The sequence below is a fragment of the Lissotriton vulgaris genome, chromosome 1_1 (assembly GCF_964263255.1).
Source record: "Lissotriton vulgaris chromosome 1_1, aLisVul1.2, whole genome shotgun sequence".
Classification (NCBI taxonomy): domain Eukaryota; kingdom Metazoa; phylum Chordata; class Amphibia; order Caudata; family Salamandridae; genus Lissotriton; species Lissotriton vulgaris.
In genome coordinates, this window is record NC_141685.1 from 248,046,717 (window position 1) to 248,066,067 (window position 19,351).

General features: G+C 46.6%; 4 non-coding genes across 4 annotated transcripts; all 4 read left to right on the forward strand.

Annotated features, from left to right (window-relative positions):
- Positions 1-6,655: 6,655 nt before the first annotated feature.
- Positions 6,656-6,727, forward strand: TRNAA-CGC (transfer RNA alanine (anticodon CGC)). The gene has a single exon. It is a non-coding gene; the product is annotated as a tRNA-Ala (tRNA).
- Positions 6,728-7,091: 364 nt separating this feature from the next.
- Positions 7,092-7,163, forward strand: TRNAA-UGC (transfer RNA alanine (anticodon UGC)). The gene has a single exon. It is a non-coding gene; the product is annotated as a tRNA-Ala (tRNA).
- A 941-nt stretch (positions 7,164-8,104) lies between these two features.
- On the forward strand, positions 8,105-8,190 carry TRNAY-GUA (transfer RNA tyrosine (anticodon GUA)). The gene is given in 2 exon segments: positions 8,105-8,141; positions 8,155-8,190. It is a non-coding gene; the product is annotated as a tRNA-Tyr (tRNA).
- A 515-nt stretch (positions 8,191-8,705) lies between these two features.
- TRNAD-GUC (transfer RNA aspartic acid (anticodon GUC)) lies at positions 8,706-8,777 on the forward strand. The gene has a single exon. It is a non-coding gene; the product is annotated as a tRNA-Asp (tRNA).
- The last annotated feature ends 10,574 nt before the right edge of the window (positions 8,778-19,351 follow it).

Consider the following 19,351-nt stretch of genomic DNA (forward strand, 5'->3'; position numbering starts at 1 on the left):
GTGTCGAGTCCCTTGTTCTGAAGAAGGCCGTGATTCCCGTACCCAAAGATCAATTGAGGTTGGGTGGTTATTCCATAATTTTCCTGGTGACAAAACGCACAGGGGATCTCAGACCTGTGATGGATTTGAAATGGGTGAATACCTTCATTCTACATCTGAAGTTCAAAATGGTTTCCCTCCAGGGGATCCTTCCTCTGATATCTCGAGGGGATTTTCTGGCTTCCATTTACTTGAGGGATGCTTATCTGCATGTGCCTGTCCACCCAGATTCTCAGAGATTTCTCCGTTTCTGCTTCCTGGGTCGTCACTATCAGTTCCAGGTATTACCTTTTGGCCTCTGCTCTTCGCCCAGGATTTTTACTAAGGTTCTGGCTCCTGTTATTGGCCATTTGCATGGGGAGGGCATTTGTGTTTTTCCTTATCTGGATGATATTTTGATTTTTGCTTCTTCTCTTTCGAAGGCGGAGTCGCATGTGCGGAGAGTGTACCATGTCCTGGAGCATCACAGATTCCTGTTGAATGTTCCGAAGTCCTCCCTAGTTCCTGCGCAGGAATTGACTTTCATTGGGGCTCTGTTCAAGACTTAGTAGGGGATGGTGTTCCTGCCCCCTGCTCGTATTCTGTCCCAGATGTCTGCTGTGCGTTCCCTGTTGTTGGGCCCTTCTCATCTTGTGAGCCTATGGTTGAGGGTTCAGGGGCTGATGTCGGCTTCGTTATTGACTGTACCATGGGCTCGCCTCCACATGTATCCGGTGGTGTCCTACATTTTGTTGCATTGGGACCCCTGTTCCCTCGATATGAGTGTTTTGATCCCTGTGTCCGGGGAGGTTCGAGTGGTCCTTGATTGGTGGTTGGACGAGGGTCATCTGTGCAGGGGTCGTCTGTTTCTGATTGTTCCCACCCGGGTTCTCACTACAGATGCCAGCCTGCTGAGGTGGGGTGCTACTCTGGGGGATTCATCGACTCAGGGTGTTTGGCCTCAGTCTGTGTTGTCTTGTTCTTCCAATTACAAGGAACTCAAAGCCGTCCTTTTGGGTCTATTGGCCTTTTCGGTTCTTCTTTGGGGTCACCATGTGCAAGTCTGGACGGACAATCAGGTGGTGATGTCCTATGTAAACCATCAGGGGGGATGCAGGGTTCGTTCACTCAGTTGCCTCAGCCGTCGAATTTGTTGTTGGGTGGAGGTGAACCTGGAGTCCCTGTCGCCTATTTACCTGTCAGCCGTGTGTTTCCATCGGTGGGGTCTTTGTCCCCCTTGATGATCAGAACGTTGCGGAGGTTGTTTGGTTCTCCGATTGTGGACCTCTTTGCTTCCCAGGCCAATGCCAAAATCTGCTGCTTTTGCACGATTATGCCTTGCCAGGAGTTGTTCCTTTGTCCAAAGGGCCTGTTGTATGCCTTTCCTCCTATTCCCCTGATTCCGGCGATCTTGCAGAAGATCAAGAGTCAAGTCAAGTCAAGTCAAAAAAATTTATATAGCGCACTACATACCCAGAGGGTCTCAAGGCGCTTGAGGAAGGGTGGGGAATTAATTGTCGAAGATCCAGGTTTTAAGTTGCTTTCTGAAGGCTGGGTGGTTTTGAGTGAGGCGGAGGTGAATGGGGAGGGAGTTCCATGTTTTAGCCGCTAGGTAGGAAAAGGATCTTCCTCCCATGGTGGATTTGTTGATGCGTGGAACCGCGGCGAGGGCTTGGTTGGAGGAACGTAGCTGGCGGGAGGGGGAGTAGAAGGATAATCGCGTATTGAGGCATTCTGGTCCAAGTTCGTAGAGTGCTTTGTGTGCGTGGGTGAGGAGGCGGAACGTTATCCTCTTATTAACAGGGAGCCAGTGGAGGTCTTTTAGGTGACCTGAAATGTGGTCTTTACGAGGGATGTCTAGTATGAGTCTGGCTGATGCGTTTTGGATGCGTTGGAGTTTTCTCTGAAGTTTAGCGGTGGTACCGGCGTATAGAGGGGGCTCATGTATACGTTGAAGAGGGTGGGGCTGAGTGAAGAGCCCTGTGGCACGCCGCAGATGACTTCGGTGGACTCCGACTTGAACGGTGGGAGGCGGACTCTCTGAGTTCTTCCAGCGAGGAACGAGGTGATCCAGTCCAGAGCTTTTCCTTGTATTCCGACGTTGTTGAGGCGTTGTATGAGGGTGCTGTGGCAGACTGTGTCGAAGGCTGCGGAGAGGTCAAGGAGGATGAGGGCGACTGTGTCTCCATTGTCCAGTAGTGTTCGAATGTCATCTGTTGCTGCGATGAGGGCGGTCTCCGTGCTGTGTTTGGCTCGGAAGCCGGATTGTGATGGATAAAGGGATTTGTTGGCTTCGAGGAAGGCGGCGAGCTGGTTGTTGACAGCTTTCTCGATGACTTTGGCCGGGAATGGTAGGAGCGAAATGGGGCGGTAGTTTTTGAGTTCGGTGGGATCAGCTGTGGGTTTTTTCAGAAGGGCGCTGAGTTTGGCGTGTTTCCAGCTTTCCGGGAAGGTGGCGGAGTTGAAGGAGCAGTTGATGACGTCTCGGAGGTGTGGTGCTATGATGGAGTCTGCTTTGTTGAAGATGTGGTGAGGGCAGGGGTCTGTGGGGGATCCTGAGTGATGGAGTTCATCAGTCGAATGGTGTCCTCGGTGGAGATAGGGTTCCAGTCATTAAGGATGTTCAAGGGGGGTGATGGTGCGGCGGAAGGTTGGGTGTGTTGGTCTTCGGGATGGTTGTCGAAACTGTTGTGGATGTCTGCGATTTTGTCGTGGAAGAACGAAGCTAGGGAGTCGCAAAGAGTTTGAGAGGGAGTGATGTCATTGGAGTTGGCAGTGGGGTTGGTAAATTCTTTGACGATGTTGAATAGTTCCTTGCTGTTGTGGGCGTTGTTGTCAAGTCGGTCTTTGAATGCCGCTTTCTTGGCGGTTCGGATCAATTGGTGGTGTAGGCGGGTGGCGTTTTTGAAGGCGTCCTTGGTGCTGGTGTTTGGGTCTTTTTTCCAGGCCTTCTCAAGGGAGCGACAGAGTTTCTTGGATTTCTTAAGCTCATCGTTGAACCAGGGGGCCTTTTTGCTGCCTAGTTTGGATTGACGTTTTTTCAGAGGTGCTAGATTGTCTGCGCTGTTGGTTAGCCATTGAGTGAGGTTAATGGCTGCTTGATTGGCGTTCGATGAGTGGGTCGGGGGGGTTTTGAAGAAGCGATGAGGAGATCTGGTCGATGGTGATTTTATTCCAGTTTCTTTGTGGAGTGGGATGAGGGTGATTGTGGGTTGTGGTCTTATTGTAGACAAAGTGAACGCATCTGTGGTCCGTCCAATGGAGAACTGAAGTGTGATTGAAGGAGATGTGTTTGCTGGAGGTGAAGATAGGGTCGAGTGTGTGTCCTGCGTTGTGGGTGGGGGTGTTAACTAGTTGTTTGAGTCCGAGGTTGGCGAGGTTGTCCATAAGGGTGATGGTGTTACTGTCATTGCTCTTGTCCAGGTGGAAATTGAAGTCTCCCAGTAGAATGTAGTCCTCGGAGGGGAGGGCGTGTGGGGTGATGAAGTCAGTGATGTCTTCACTGAATTGTGCACGGGGGCCTGGTGGCCTGTAGAGGAGTGTGCCTCTGAGTGTGGTATTGGGGTCAGTGTGGATCTGGAAGTGAAGGTGTTCGGCGTTAGCGAGGTTGTCGTCGGAGCTCGTTCAGATGCGGATGGAATTCTTAAGGAGCAGAGGTTTTAGCTAAAAACGCTGAGAAATGGTCAACAAATGCAAGTTTAAGCAAAAGTATTTCAATACAATCAATAAATGCAGGCACAGTTGAGCACAAGTAGGCAGGCACGTTCGAGCGCTAAACGAGGGCAGCAGCGCTATGCAGGCAAAAGAGAAAGTGAAGTGCAGCGTCAGGAAAGCTCAGCAGCGCAATGTGCACAATACCAGGCAGCTCAGGGCAGGAGTCAGCGAGGGCAGGAGGGAGCGACCATTCTCAACGAGGTCGAGGTGGTCACAGCGCTATGGTGGGCAGGGGTGAGCTTACACACAAAGTGGGAGGGAGGATCAGATGGGAGGCGGGTGCGTGGTGGAGGGGGCGGTCTCAGGGCAGAACAACAACAACAGAGCAAATGGCGGCTATAACGCGATTTCTGACCGGGTTGGAGGAAGGAGCAGAGGTTTTAGCTAAAAACGCTGAGAAATGGTCAACAAATGCAGGTTTTAAGCAAAAGTATTTCAATACAATCAATAAATGCAGGCACAGTTGAGCACAAGTAGGCAGGCGCGGTCGAGCGCTAAACGAGGGCAGCAGCGCTATGCAGGCAAAAGAGAAAGTGAAGTGCAGCGTCAGGAAAGCTCAGCAGCGCAATGTGCACGATACCAGGCAGCTCAGGGCAGGAGTCAGCGAGGGCAGGAGGGAGCGACCGTTCTCAACGAGGTCGAGGTGGGAGGGAGGGGTCCTTTGTCCTTCTGATTGCTCCGGGGTGGTGCCGTCGACCTTGGTATCCCCTGTTGTTGGAATTGGCTGTGTCTCTGGGCTGGATGTTGCTGTTCGTGCCTTACCCTCTCTTGGGTCCTCTTCTGCCTCTGCCTGTGTTCCGGTCCCTGGGTCTGCAGGCCTGGCTCTTGAGAGGGAGTCGCTGATGTATGATGGTTGTTCTTTGGCTGTTGCTGGAGTCATTCAACAATCTCGGAGGCCTTCTACTCTTAAATCCTACGCTAAGCATTGGGATAACTTTGCTTCTTGGTGTGTAAGTCGCGGGATGTCGTTAGATTCTTTGGACCCGGCTCCCATTCTGGATTTTTTGAATGATGGTTTTGTTTTGGGCTTAGCCATTTCCACTCTCAGGGCACAATGGGCCGCCATTCGGGCATTTCATGTCCTGCCTTTGGTTCAGATTTCTCCTTTGGTGGGTCGTCTTTTTAAGTCACTTTCTTTACAACGTCCCCGTCCTATCATGTGTTCTCCTCCTTGGGACCTTCCTTTGGTATTACGTTCCTTGCAGTTGGCTCTTTTCGAGCCTTTGGAGTCGGTGGACTTAAAGTTTTTGACACTCAAAGTGGTGTTTCTTGTGGCTATTGCATCTGCCAGGCGTATTGGGGAGTTGGATGCTTTCCTTCGATCTGCTCCGTTTTTGGTTATTTTGTCGGATCGTGTGGTGTTGCACCCTCATCCTACGTTTATTCCTAAAGTGGATTCTTATTTTCACCGGTATGCGGAGGTGGTTCTTCTGGTTCTTTGCCCTGTTCCTACTTCGGCTGAGGATTACCTTCTACACCTCTTGGATGTGCGTCGTGCCTTATTGATTTATTTGTCCCGCAATTCTTCCTTTTGTAAAGTGGACAATTTATTTGTTCATTTTGGTTTGTCCCATCAGGGCCTGAAACCCTCCCTCTCCACTGTCAGCCATTGGATTAAGGTGGCCATTATATTGGCTTATGACTCTGTTGTTGAGGTTCCCTCTCTTCCGGTACAGGGTTGGTCCACCAGGTCTGTTTCTGTGTCGTGGACAGCTTTTAAGGGGGTGTCCATGGAGGACGTTTGCCGGGCTGCCACTTGGTCGTCCCCTCATACTTTTATGTCCCATTATCGCCTTCAGATTGGGGGTGGGGGTTCTGTTTCCTTTGCCTCTTCTGTTCTGTCTGCTGGATTTCCTTGAGGTTTTTCCTTTTGTTGGTATGCCTCTTGTGATTAAACTATGTCACTGCATTTTGTTGTGGCCTGTTTTCCTTGCATGAAGCTGATTTGTGTAAGTACTGTGGCGAGGAAGACAGGACGGGGAGGTAATGCCCCGGTTACTTACTGGTAATCTTCAGAGTCCTTGTCTTCCTCGCCACAGTATAGTTTCCCTTTCCTCCCAGCCCTAGTGGTGGCTTCATGTCTAAGGCTTGGTTTTGAAGTCGTTCTGGTGTATTTTGTATCCCTTTATGGGATTGGCTGGAGCCACTGGGGGCCATTTTGGAGGAGGAAGAGAGATTCTAGAGCGAGAAAGTTAAGCTTGGAGTTTCTGTGGGAGCCGGAGGCTCATGTGTAAGTACTGTGGCGAGGAAGACAAGGACTCGGAGTAATGAAGATTACCGGTAAGTAACCGGGGCATTCATCGCTAATGCACTTTAAAAAAAGCTCATTAGCACTGGCTGCATCCGAGCACTTTCTTAAATTAGTTTTAGCACACTGCAAGGCATCTGCATTGCTGTAAAGCATGACACACAACATTGCAGAAGCCACGTGTAGGTCTCATCGGTGATACTTGTCGGCTTTGCCAATGTTTATTCTTCTTGATGGCCTGACTCATTTTCCTGTGTAGGTATTAATGTTAAAGGCCGTGTGATATCACTTCCTGTGGTGTTTTCAAATATAGTTGTGTTGCATTTTTTCAGAGCTGTCAGCGGGTGGTGACGTCATCTCAACATTACCCTGGCAGGCAGAAGAGCCAGTCTCACGTGTGCCAGGGCCCTGTTCTCATTGAAAGGTTTCGTGTAAGGAAATGTGTCATGTTACAAGTTAACCTGAGGCATGGCCTCGAATGCAGAGAGTAGCAAGAACTGCAGGTTTACACGCCAAGATCCAGGACACCTCATCTCTGCAAACATTCCTCCTCTGTAGGCAGCGACCCAGCAGGCAGCAGGAGCACAGTCAGACATAAGGCGCAGAGAAATACACCCTTCACTGTAGTTTGGATCAGGACTTTGATAAATAATGTCTGTGGCAAGTTTTCTATGTGGGGATGTAGCTCAGTGGTAGAGCGCATGCTTCGCATGTATGAGGCCCCGGGTTCAATCCCCGGCATCTCCAATTATTTTTAACTTTTCTTTCCTCCCACCTGCGTCTTTCTTTTAGCATTGAGTTTGCTGAGGTCAAATATACATTTACAAGGGCCCCCACACTGAAGATTACAATGCTCTTCGGTCCTGGCACCGCATATTACAGTGGAGGGGTGGGATTCTACAGGTAGTCCGTCTAGACTGCACGTCCCCTACCTCCCTGTGAGGAGAACGATGAGGAAAAGAACGAAAAACCACACACACTCGGCTCTGTCTCAGTAGATGAATAAAAACTCCTGAGAGGAAGGAACACTACAAGACAACACACATTCTGTCACCGCAGGGCTTTCTGCAGCAAGAGATAATTTAAGACGTGTGTCAACCTTTACCAGCCAGGGGATGTAGCTCAGTGGTAGAGCGCATGCTTTGCATGTATGAGGCCCCGGGTTCAATCCCCGGCATCTCCAGTGCACTATTATTTTTTGTTACAAAGTTTTTTTTAAGGATTTCATTGGAGTTTTCTTCTCCACATGCACAAGAGAAGCAAGCACCCCTCGCACAGCCATAGTGTTACACTCTGACGTCAAAGTACCAGACAGTGGTGCTGCGCATGCGCCATATACTCTTGCCAACAGACTGCCATGACAGGCAACAGGGATGAACCAACCCTGGGCTCAGCAGCAGGGCCACGGGCGGCTGGCAGAAATGGAAATACAGAACTCCTCTCCGGTAGACGGTTCAATGTTTGTTTTCAGGTATAAAAAGGATTTATTGTTAAGATTATCAGTGGACGCAGACCTCTCTCGAGGGCTATAAATGAGTACCCCCACTGATTTCTGGGAGTTGTAGTGTGTTGCAGCTCAGCTGATCCAATAGAATTAACAAACCTGAAATGAATCATTCGAAGCAGCACAGGACATGTTGTCTTTAGTTCTATCGGTGGAGTCACCCGGTACATTTATCCACGTACAGTTAGCCCTCAATGCTGGGATAACTCAATTGCTGTGATCACAGAGCTTTCACATGGTCAGAAAACAGGGCATTACGGGCCAGCACCTGTACTTTAAGTAAGTCCAGCACCTGGTGTCCCTTAGGGTCTGACTGTGTGTCACAGACAGGGACTCGCTGACTATGGTAACCTCCACTAACTCAATTCCCTTTGCCAACATTACATAGCAAAAACATAAAATGTAACTAACACCTGGTGAAGATTAACATTATATTATTTAATAAGACAGCAATGAACCCCAGAATACATGAATACCATTTTTATAATTAAAATGTACTCACCCAATTTCCCACCAAATTAAAATATCTGTCTGGTTTTCAGCTTTGTCTAGTGTTTACACAACAAACGCTGTTTAGATGCGTAGGCTTTCGACCCACTGCCGATCTGTGTTTGTCAGAGCCTTCGATAGCTCAGTTGGTAGAGCGGAGGACTGTAGTGGAGTGACTGTCATCCTTAGGTCGCTGGTTCAAATCCGGCTCGAAGGACTTTTGCAAACTCTTCACTTTTTTTCCCTCTGCTTCACAATGGAAAGCGCCTCTTTCTCGGACCCTCACACGCCGGGGCTTTTCCTGCCTCCCCTCTTCACCTTTACAGCCCAGCTCTCTCCTCCGGCGGGGGCGAGGGGGGTGGTGTCTCCCGCCCCCCTCCCTGTGTGCAGCCCCCGCTGCAATGCCCCCTCATCAGACAGAGCCAGGGGCCCCTGGGCTGAAGAGCCAGTCCGGGGCCCCGTCTGAAGCAGCCCTGGGAGCTGGTTGTGGTGACTCTGGCATCAGGGGATGCTGCTGAGAGCGTCTGCCTGGAGGCGAGAGGGTTGCTGTGAGGTGTGAGGGAGGAGTGTGTTTGTGTGTATATGGTGAGAGTGTGTGTGTGTGTTTGTTGAGCCCGTGGCCCCCTGTGTTGGTGTCAAGGAGTTGATAAATGGCACGAACCGGTAGCATATAGTGAAGAGGCGGCTTGAAGGCCACATGAGGAGCGGCCCAGCAGTTCGAGATGCATCGGTTCCTCGTTAGTATAGTGGTCAGTATCCCCGCCTGTCACGCGGGAGACCGGGGTTCAATTCCCCGACGGGGAGGATGACATTTTTTGAAGTTTTTTAAATTTTTTCAAAAACTGAATAGTTTTTTACACTGTGAAACATACTACAAACTCATGAGGTTTTCTTCATTTTGGTACGAATTTCTGGATTTTCATTTTAAGCTAGTGTGCACGTTCTTGAAAATGAAAACGTGAAATTGAGGGTTATTATGTAGATACAAAGAAACATGATACTTACAATGCATTTAAGATAGACATTTTTTCAGGCTAAATAAATTGAATGTTGGGGCAGACTCAGAATGGGGAATAGTTTTATCCGAAAGTAAAACTTTCCATCTTCATTTAAGTGTAATGGTTTAGAATTTGCGGGCACATTGTGAAAGCAAAAGAACCACTGCCCCGGGCGTGCACACCCCACCACCGCTTTTATATTTCCTAGATTACCACAGCAAGGTCAGCTTTTTGTATTGCATTTTGGGACTTGTAAAATATATATATATATATATATATTAGAACCACTTTTGTAAATGTAGAGGTACTTGTATAGCGCACAACTACCCAGAGGCATCTCAGCACTTGTACGAATACCACTGAGGAACCCTTCCTGGCCTTTACCTGTGAAGTGCCCACTCCTGGGCACCCCAAGGTGAAGCCAGGCATCCTAGCGTTATTGGGGAGATTAAGCAAGCTATTGCCCAGTGGGACCCATGATTAGAATAGGCACCGAGGTGAGAATTAACAGGTCTGAGGAAATTGAGCCCAAGACCCACCAAAGCAGGAATTGAACCCTGGTCCCGGGCCAGACTTCTGCATCAGGGTCTGTCACTAACCATTGAGCCACATTTCTCCAAAAGCTACAGTGGACATTTTGTAAATGATTCATCTTTTGGAACGGATTTGTGCCTTTTCAATTGAAGCTGCTGTGTACTTTCTTGAAAAAGGAAACTTGTAATCAAAAGAACCATTCACCCGGAAGTACACGGCTTACCATTCTCATCAGAGCTGTTATATTTCTTAGGTCTAGAAACAGTACCTAATGTAGGTCAGGTTTTAACGCTGCATTGTGGAACTTGTAGTCCTATGTATACCATTACAAAATGGGACTGCAGGTCCCAGCATCCACAGTAGAACTCTGTCTAGAGGGAGCTGCTCGTGCCCCCCCCCCCCATTTGATTGTGCTTATTTTTCTTGATCGTCAATTTGACAACTGATGTTTTTCCTCTCCGGCATGTAATGTGTTATGAGGGTCTCCTACATCTACCTCGCCTGGAAACTCTACAGATTTCAGTCTATGTAAGGCGCAGTAGATTTCTTTCTTCATGGTCCGCCTGAGTGTGGTATGTTTTCTGTGTCGGCTGATATTTTCTTTTCTTTAGTGAACAGTGGCCTGAGTGTTACAATGATGTGTTTTTGTATCTATTTTGATCTATTGACAAAAGCAGTAACAGAAATATGTGTCCTCATGTAATGCAACTGGTGCTATGTAAAGCTCTTTGATACCCGATTTGGGTCAAGTTCGCGCTATATAAAACTCTGTGAAAAAAAAAACATACTTTTCACCACATACTGCAGTGATCCTGCGCAGGGCCGGACTGGGAACCAAAATCAGCCCTGGCAAAGTGTTCGCCCCTCCCCCGTGGGGGTGCCACCGAGTTCTTTGCCAGGGCCGGTTTTCTGCCGATTTTGCTACACGATGTTGAGCCCACTCAGAGACTCTAACCTGGTTTCCCAGCTCCGAAAGTCTGCTGCTCTTGCCATTACACCACATCCTCTCCCCACTTTCATGGTTAATTGTTTGTTCTTTTTTCGGCGCCGCTAGCAGGAGAAATGGGCTGGTGTAATCTTCCTCCTGATGAGAGCCCGGCACTCATGTTTTTACAAATTTACCACTGATGAGAATGGTTCCAGCAGTGTGTCGATCGTTTTATCTCCAGCATTGGGACTGGGGAAGGTCAAAGATCTTATGTAGGTCTATAAACGACTTGAGTTGCCCCTTCGTTAACAGGTCTTCAATTATCATGATACCTTCACTGCTCCATGTGTTCTAGGATATGGGTGAAACAACAAAGAGCGGGACTGTTGTAAAGTTGAGTTATTAGTAATGGCAAATAAGCATCTACCACTGGCAATAAGGTCACCAACACCATCTAGGATCCAGTATAGGCCTCAATAAATTATTCCCATGCTGAACCCTTTGCAGCTTGGCTGTGGGCAGGCAGGCTTAACTTAGGAGACAAGTATGTAAAACATTTAAAAACACCAATTCAGTAAACAATTAAGGCACAACATTCAATAAAAATCCCACCTCGATTTATAAATAATAGGAAACATTTTTATCTTTGAAATTACACCAAAATGACAAACTTCCAATGTACGGAACCAGAGATATTAATTTTTAAAGGTTAAACAATTTCTAGCACTTAGAAACCTATAGCGCCACTCTGGGACACAGTCAAACATTCAGGCCAACCGTGATGGCGCCCTGCAAGGAAACAAGGAGCGTTGGGCTCTCGTCAAAATATTACCTTCAGTCATAGAAACTTTTCTGGAGCTTTTCCACTAGGTCCCTCAATACTCCTCACCAGTCCAGATTAGATGAGGGTTCGCTGGCTTGACTTTCAGGGAGCTCCCGGTCAAACTCTTCAGTGGGATGAACCTGGAATCCAGGCCGGGTCGTGATTGAAGGTATCCACCTTGGTCCTCGCGGTTGAGTCGGTCACTTTTTGGAGCTTTTTTCCAAAGTTGTGCCAAACTTCTGGAACTTCTTTCTCTTGAGGGTCCAAAGTGTCCAAAACACATTCCCAGAGTCTGGAAGCTCCAAGATGGTCCTTGAAAGTTTGGGACCACAATTCCCACAATGCACCTCAACAAAACCATTAAACATCCATTGGACACACTCCAGGCAGTGGACTCTTGGTGGTGATGTTAACCTGTAACTTACAGAGAGTCCACTCTTTAATCCTTCAGAAGCAAAGTACATCCACAGGGTTGTTGCTCCGGATAATGCAGCAGGTGCCGTCAGAATGCACGGCCAAGTGGTGCAAATCAAGTTTCCAGCTAGGCAACCCTTCTTCTCCTTCAAGAAGCAGAGCTGAGAGACTTTGCCCCTCTCATATATTTCTTCAGTGTTCTCTGGGGTCACATAAGAGGGCCTTCCTGTCCTATGGGGTGCAAAGCAACACCCCAGAGCATGACCACTTCTTTCAAAGTATGGCATAATCTTCTCCCATAAAGAACTATTCCTCCAAAATTCAACATGGCTGAAATCTCACTAGAGTATGACGAGCTAACTAAACCAACTCTCCGTATGGCTCATTTCAATAGCTCTTAAGCCTCCTATCTGCTGGGTCAGAGGGGGTTGGGGTAGATGGACCTGACATTCCATGCCTGTCCTATTCCTCCCTTGAAGCTTCATGCTTTACGACCCCCCCCCCCTCCCCGCCCCCTCCTCTGGCATTCTTATGCAGCAGAGCTCTTACCAGCAGATAGCCTCTCCCTGGGTGAGCCACTTTTCACTTCATCAAAGCAGCCTGGATAATCCTGTTAACTGACCAATTAGGGAAGACTGCAGGATGGCTGAATTTTGGCTTACAGACAAGAATGTCTTATAACTTCTTTCTGTACAAGTTAGGATAAATTTAATAGCATAGTGTTGGATTCTTCTAAGTCTTTGAATGATATCCATTTCCTCCTAGCAAGACTTATGTGCTCATAAACTATTGCAATTTTATTCAATTGGGCTAGGCATCTACAATGAGGAAACTGAAATGTGCAATTCTCCATCACCAGGCCATATAAAGCATCTTTTATAAGGGCCCTGCTTATAGTTACATGACCCCCCACACCCTGAGGACACATAGGGTAGACATTGATGGCCCTGAATAGGTAAAAATAGTGTAGATCCTCACTCCACATAGAACCAAGTCGATTTTGAGAGGCACTTTTCTACACTGGGGGAAGTGAAATGTGCAATGTCTCTATCCCCAGGACATATAAAACATCTTTTATAAGGACCTTGCTCATGATTACATGACCCCCTGGGGTTATTGAACATGCAACAATATTGTAGATTATCACTTTTCAAGTGCCCCTACGACCAAAGTCGACTTTGCAGTAAATTTACTTTTAAAAACAGTGCTGCAACACAGGGCGGCTTTTAAAATGACCCGAGACGCTCAGCAGTGCACACATGCAACTACAGAAAAGGCTGCTGGCCTCAAAACTGCCATGCCCAATTAAATACTAGGGACTTATAGGTAGTTTGAATCCCCTGGCCCAATTTTCTATTAGGGATTTACAAGGTAGGTCATTCCAATGATAAGTGTACCCTAATACATAGTGTACCCTAATGCATGTGTGTGTTTTCAACAAAGCACTGGTCTGGGCTGATTAGACAGAACCTAGGGATAGTCAGTCAGTTACCACCAGTACCAGTCAGAAAAAAATGGGTCTGGTCAGGGCACTATAGGATGACCTTACAACAGGGGCAAAAGCAGTTGCATTTGAGAGAGTGTCACAGGGGGAGATGGGTTGCAAGCACAAACTCTTATGGAGTGGTTCAACTAAACAAAAAAAGAAGTTCCGAAAGCTTTAGCAGTGGTGTTATATTCCAGAGTTAGGCCCATGTAGCCGAAGCAGCTTATTTCTTACATTGTCCGAGAAATTTTTTATTTCTGCTGTGAACTTTTGTATACATTTGCATGCACGACAATGTTGGATTTGTTTCTCTGAAACTAGTTTTTTTACACATCCAGCTTCACACGACATTATCAGGACGCCTTGAGCATCATGTACTATCCTTCTCTATGCACGAGGTATCTATTGTGCTCTCTTTTGGTGCTTGTAACCTCCTTTATTTGCTTCTGTCTCCTAATCAGTGCAGCACATGTATTTTATACAAGAATAACGTTGGTTTATTAAATATATTGACAACGCCCGCTGTGTATCCTATATACATCTCTGATAGAAAGCAAGGATGATTGACTGAGTAAAAGATTCAGTACTGTTTCCACGATCCTTGAGTCATCAGGGTTGTCATATTCAGTGGTTGCCATAAATTATCTGCTCCCTGGTAGGTTACGGGGGCTTACGGTGGCACTGTGGGTCAGCTGGTCATCTCCTGCGGATGTTTCTGGAATTAGTCTTGACACCATGCCCTTGGCCTTAGTTTATGTTGTCCAAACAATAAGCAGATCCAGCGGATTAGTAGGAACTACACGACAGTGGAAGAACACAAGTACTTCGGCCTAGCGCCAGTGGAGTGACAAACACATGAAGAGGAAATTAAACCAGCATGCGCGGATCAAAGAGAAGCAAGGAAATGAGTGACAATGAAGCCAATTAATATTAAGCAATGGACGGGCTCTAAGCCCAGTGTAAACTAACAAAATGCCTTCCAACCAACATCAAATTCTCTCTCAGATGAGCCCTAAAAATGTCCGACCTGCTGGCCGTTTCTAGTTGGCACATCTGGCAGTGCCAGGCTGCCAAAAATTCCAATCCAACATTGCTTATCGTTAAACGTCATTACTTCGAGTCTGGGCCTTCCTTGTCAAAGTCCTTCTGACATGAGTAAACAGTCTTCTGGACAAAAAGTTACCAAGCTAAAATACTTCATAATTCCCATCACATTAACATGGCCAGTTTCCTCATATAACACACGACTAACAGGAAGTCAGCCAACCTCACTTCCTGGAAACCCAGGTAATATGGTCTATTTAAAGCTGTAGCCAACTGGGAAGGAAGGGAGGAATGGTGGACTTTGAGGAAGACCTACACTCAGAGTAATGAAGTTTACCGGTAAGTAACGGGACCATTTCCTCCTCATCAATCAATCCTCGCCACATTTCTAAACCATAAGCTGAACCCCAAGCGCACTCTTCAACTGCATAAATGACACTTGCTAAATAATTGCTGTGGCTTATAAATTAACTAACAGATAGATGAGAAATTAGATAATGTAAGCATTATCAGTTCATTGTGTAACCCAAAACAGACGTTCGGAATGCAGTAGAGCCATCCCCTCTCCAATTTAAGTCCAATGTGATTTATGAATGTGTGGGGGTAGAACAGGCAGCTTCATTGCATATGTCCAACATAAATGCAACCTTCAATGATGCCCAGGAAGCAACAATTTCTCTTGTTGACCTTTGTTTTAAATATCCCATCACAGTCTTTCCTTGCATTTCATAAGCAGAGATAGTCATCTGTTTTATCTATCCACTGAGCGTAGAACCTAAAGGCTATAAACACTGACCAGCTAGTCTAAAAGGGAGGTCATTTCCAGCACGAAACCACTCATAGTGGTGTTGTGTTGTGTTGTGTTGTTCTCCATGATCTTCTGTAACACCCTTGGGATCATGGAAATAGGAGGTAAAGCATGTAGCATGGTTTTGGGCCACTTGAATGGCATTGTATCTATACAACATTCCTCTAGGTAGGGAGTAATTGTGCAGAAATAAAGCAGTACAACATGTTTCTGCAAAGCAAAGATGTCTGCCTCCTGAAGACCAAACATGTTATTCAAAGGAAACACTCTGCTCAGATGGTCTGCTGCCAATTTCTGTCTCCCTGATAGAAACACTGTCCTTGGTGATAACAGGTTGACTTCTGCTCATAGCCCAATCTCCAGTGCCAGGGCACTTAATAATAATAAAGGAATCTTGTCATGCGCAAACTTAGCCCAATGGGCGTCAAGGCGCCTAATTCCAAAACCAGCTCATAACAAAAGCCTGCAGTTCAACCCATGTAAGCTCTTGAAAAGCACCATGTTTTTAAGGCCTTTTTGAACAGATCCAGGGAAGGTAGAGTTTTGATCTCCATGGGCACGCTGTTCCAGAGCTGGGGGGCAGCGACAGAGAAGGCCCTGGCTCCCATCTGGTGAGCTTGAAACGGGGGACAACAAGCTGGAAAAGTCCCGAAGATCGGAGACACCTTGTGGGATGGTAGCGAGTAAGCAGGGAGCTGATGGCGCCTTTAGGTCCATCCTCGAGGGCTCTATAGGTCAGGCACAGAATTTTAAAGTAAATTCTGTGCTGAATAGGCAGCCAATGGAGGTCTCTCCTCGCAGTAGTAGCAGAAGATGTCCTAGGAAGATCTAGGACAAAACGTGCAGCAGCATTCTGCACGATTTGCAGCCGATGTATAAGGCCCTTGTTGCACTCCATGTAGAGAGAGTTGCAGTAATCTAACCTGGAACCAACAAGGGCGACTGCAATCTGCTTACGTGCTTGAAGGGACAAATAGCTGCGAATTCTATTGAGTGTTCTGATTACTCCCCAACAGGTTGCAACCGTCCGATTCACCTGAAGGGACATCGAGAGTGACGTATCAAACACCACACCCAGATTTCTGGCAGATTGAGAGGGGGTGGGGCAAGCACCAAGAGAGGGAGGCCACCACTCACTCGACCAGACATCTTGGTCCTTCCCAAAGACCAGCACCTTAGCGCCTGAACTCGACAACCAGCGGGATGATACTCGGTTTCCTGTGCTGATCTAGTAGCGTTAATCCATGGGGTCGCACACTGCTCCACCCACCAGCGGGATCGCCCCGGCCATCCCTGGACACGTGTTTCTGGGTCGTTACCCTTCGTCAGCAGGGAATAGGCTTACGTCTGGGGTTGCTGTGTAGGCTGCCACAAGTGTTCTCAGGTCTGTTTGGAGCCACCTTCAAGAGTGCCAGGTGAGCAACTTTTAGTTCCCTCCAATTGGATGAAGAGACAGATAAATGGACAGACCCTTTTAGCCGTATTGGGGATTCTTTCTGAGAGGCACCCTACTTCAACCCGCTAGAATCTATGATGACTATTCTGCAAGATAAATCCCTGAGTCATGTCCCTCTCTTTCTACCAGCACTGCAGTGCCTGCTGCATCTGTGGATTCATTGTCACCTGCTACTGACCTTGGGTCTCAGTAGCTCAACAGGTTGCTCTTAGGGGGATACTTGTGTTTCTTGGATCATGGTAGGATGGTGAGAGCAGATGCCCTTGAGCTGTGTTTTCTCATCCATTCCCAGGCTGACAGAAGTGTACAGGTCAGGAGGGATGATAGTTACTTGATAAATGTCATCTTCCTTGATTCAGGCAGATGCACCTCTCATGACTGTTTTGAAGTAAAATCCAGGGAATTGTAGGACTTGAGTCAAAGAGAGATAGAACCTCACATAGTTTAACAATAATCCATGTCATTGAAGCGGCTTACATACTTCTTCCACATGCTGTTGTGCTTTGGGAAAAGAAGAACAGCAAACAAGCCAGTCACTAAAGAAAGGAAATGACTCAATTCCCCTGGAATCTATTACCCATATTAAAGAAGCTCACATCTTTCAATACTCTAGGGGAAGATGAAATGCCAGATGGAAGTTAATTGAACTGAAAATGTTTCCCATGGGCACAAATGCATTAATATATTTGAGATGCTGGATGGACCAGCACATGAAGATGTGTGTCCAAAAGGTTCAAGGTTTCTAGGAAAGCTCCCTTACTTACAAATGGCAGAATTACTCGAAGCATCCGCATCTTGAACTTCCCATAAGGAATCTAAGCGGTCACTGTCTTTAGATCTAGTACATGTCTGAAATCTGCTGACCTCTTTTGTACCTGAAGCAAGATTGACTATACTCCTTTTGTCCTCTGATAAAAAAAGACTGGTACTGCTGCCTTCGGCAGCAAGTTCTGGATCTGGATCCCAATATAAAAGTTAACTCTGCTCCTTACTCCAGGAGCTCCACCAGTCTTTGAAAATCCTTAATAAGTGGTTCAATTGTATAACTAGAGTAGGCTGCTGCTCTAATAGAAAAATTAGTAGTAGCATAGGTTTGTTTCACTAGTGTGCAGTGGACGCCAGGTCCTGAGAAAAGGTAGTCCTGCCATCTAAACAGTGTCAGGTGTATGACTGGTTTGTCCAACGATAAAAACATAAAAAAACAGAAATGGAACGTATTTGGCTGCAATAAGGAGTGGTACTCATGGGCATCTCTTGGAGTGCCGGATGCAGGGAATGCCCCCCTCTAGGTTTTAGGGAATATTGAAAGAATAATGGAAGCCTGGTAATGATGGGTTACAGAGAACAAGAAAATCTGCCCTGAGGAAGTCCTTGGGTAAGAGGACGAAACGTGTTGGCTGTGTATTTGGCTGTGTCCTTGACTGTATTCTTGTTCCTATCTTTATGTGCAAGAAAAGAAGGAATAAAAGATGAATTTTAAATAAAATGATATAGATCTTTTGATGTTTCATATTGTTATTTTGTTGTTGCAGTCTCCTTTAGTTGCCCTTTCTATTGAACAAATTACATTATGTATTCATAGCAATAAGTTTATCTGTTTATGCTCCTCCTTTCCACGTTTTCAATTGGTCTTTTGGGGGCTTTTTGAACGATTGGCCCTGGGAGTGAGCATTCTTCTATTTGAGGGTATAACATTGAGTGCGGCGAAAACTTTGTCACAATTGATATTATATTTCTGTTCTTTTATACTGCCAGTTCTACCCCCTTATCGACAGAGTCAGTTGGAGCAGCCTCTTCCGAAATTATAGCACCCTGAGTGGCTAATCTTGCCATAAGAGAGTCCAACTATATTCCTTCCCTTTTCAGCCTCATACATTTTTGTTCTAATTAAACATCCTTTGAATCCAAGAATATCCTTAAAATAACCTATATCATGGTAATATCAGATTCAGCAAACCCTTTCAGATTCACTCGACTTTAACAAGTCAACCTTATTCCAATGTTCGTAAAAGGTGGGATCCGCTTAGATTGTTATTGGTGAACCTGAATCGGCCATCATGTACAATTCAACTTGTCTAATGTGGACTATAGCAAAAGTCCCGTTAACTTTACCTGTTTTTATGTCAACCAGGGGCGGCCTTAGGCATGTGCAAGCTGTGCACCTGCACAGGGCCACCAAACCCCAGGGGCCACCACGCCAATATATATCCTTAAAATAATAAACCTCTGAGGATGGATACATATTTACCTGGCAGCCCCTGGCAGGGATTTGGTGTCCTCCGGCTCTGTTTCACTTCCAAACACCCTGACCCCCCTCCCCCAACCAACCCCCACCTTCTTCACTGGCCTCCTCGCTCCGCCCCGCCCGGGCCCCCTCTTCCGGGGTCCCCTACCAACATTTCAGATTTTTTTTTTCTTCAGCAGGACAACCACCATAATTTCCAAGATGTGTTTTAGATACACATCTGTAACACAAAGAATTCTTCTTTACAGAAACTTTTTGTTTTGCCCTAAAATCAGTATTAAGCAGTGAAAAGTCATCACCCCTTTTAAAATCAATTTTTTTTCATTCACAATGCATACAGAGAGCAACTGTGAATTATCAGATGACATTACTTTTGCAGACCACAATCAACATTCTATTTATTTAGCTATGCCAATGACTTCTCCTAGAGTTTGATTTCTAAATGCTAATAGTCTATCCTGTATTTTCTTTGAGTAACAATGAAACAGTGGCAAGTGTCGCCCCACTGCGCACAGAGGCGGGTGAAAAATAAAATGCTCTAACTGCAGATAATGTTATTTTTTGTCCTGTGGCTGTGTCTTGCGGCGCGGGGCCACAGCACTGTGGTACTGGGTTCCCAAGGCCTACATGCTCCACAGAAAT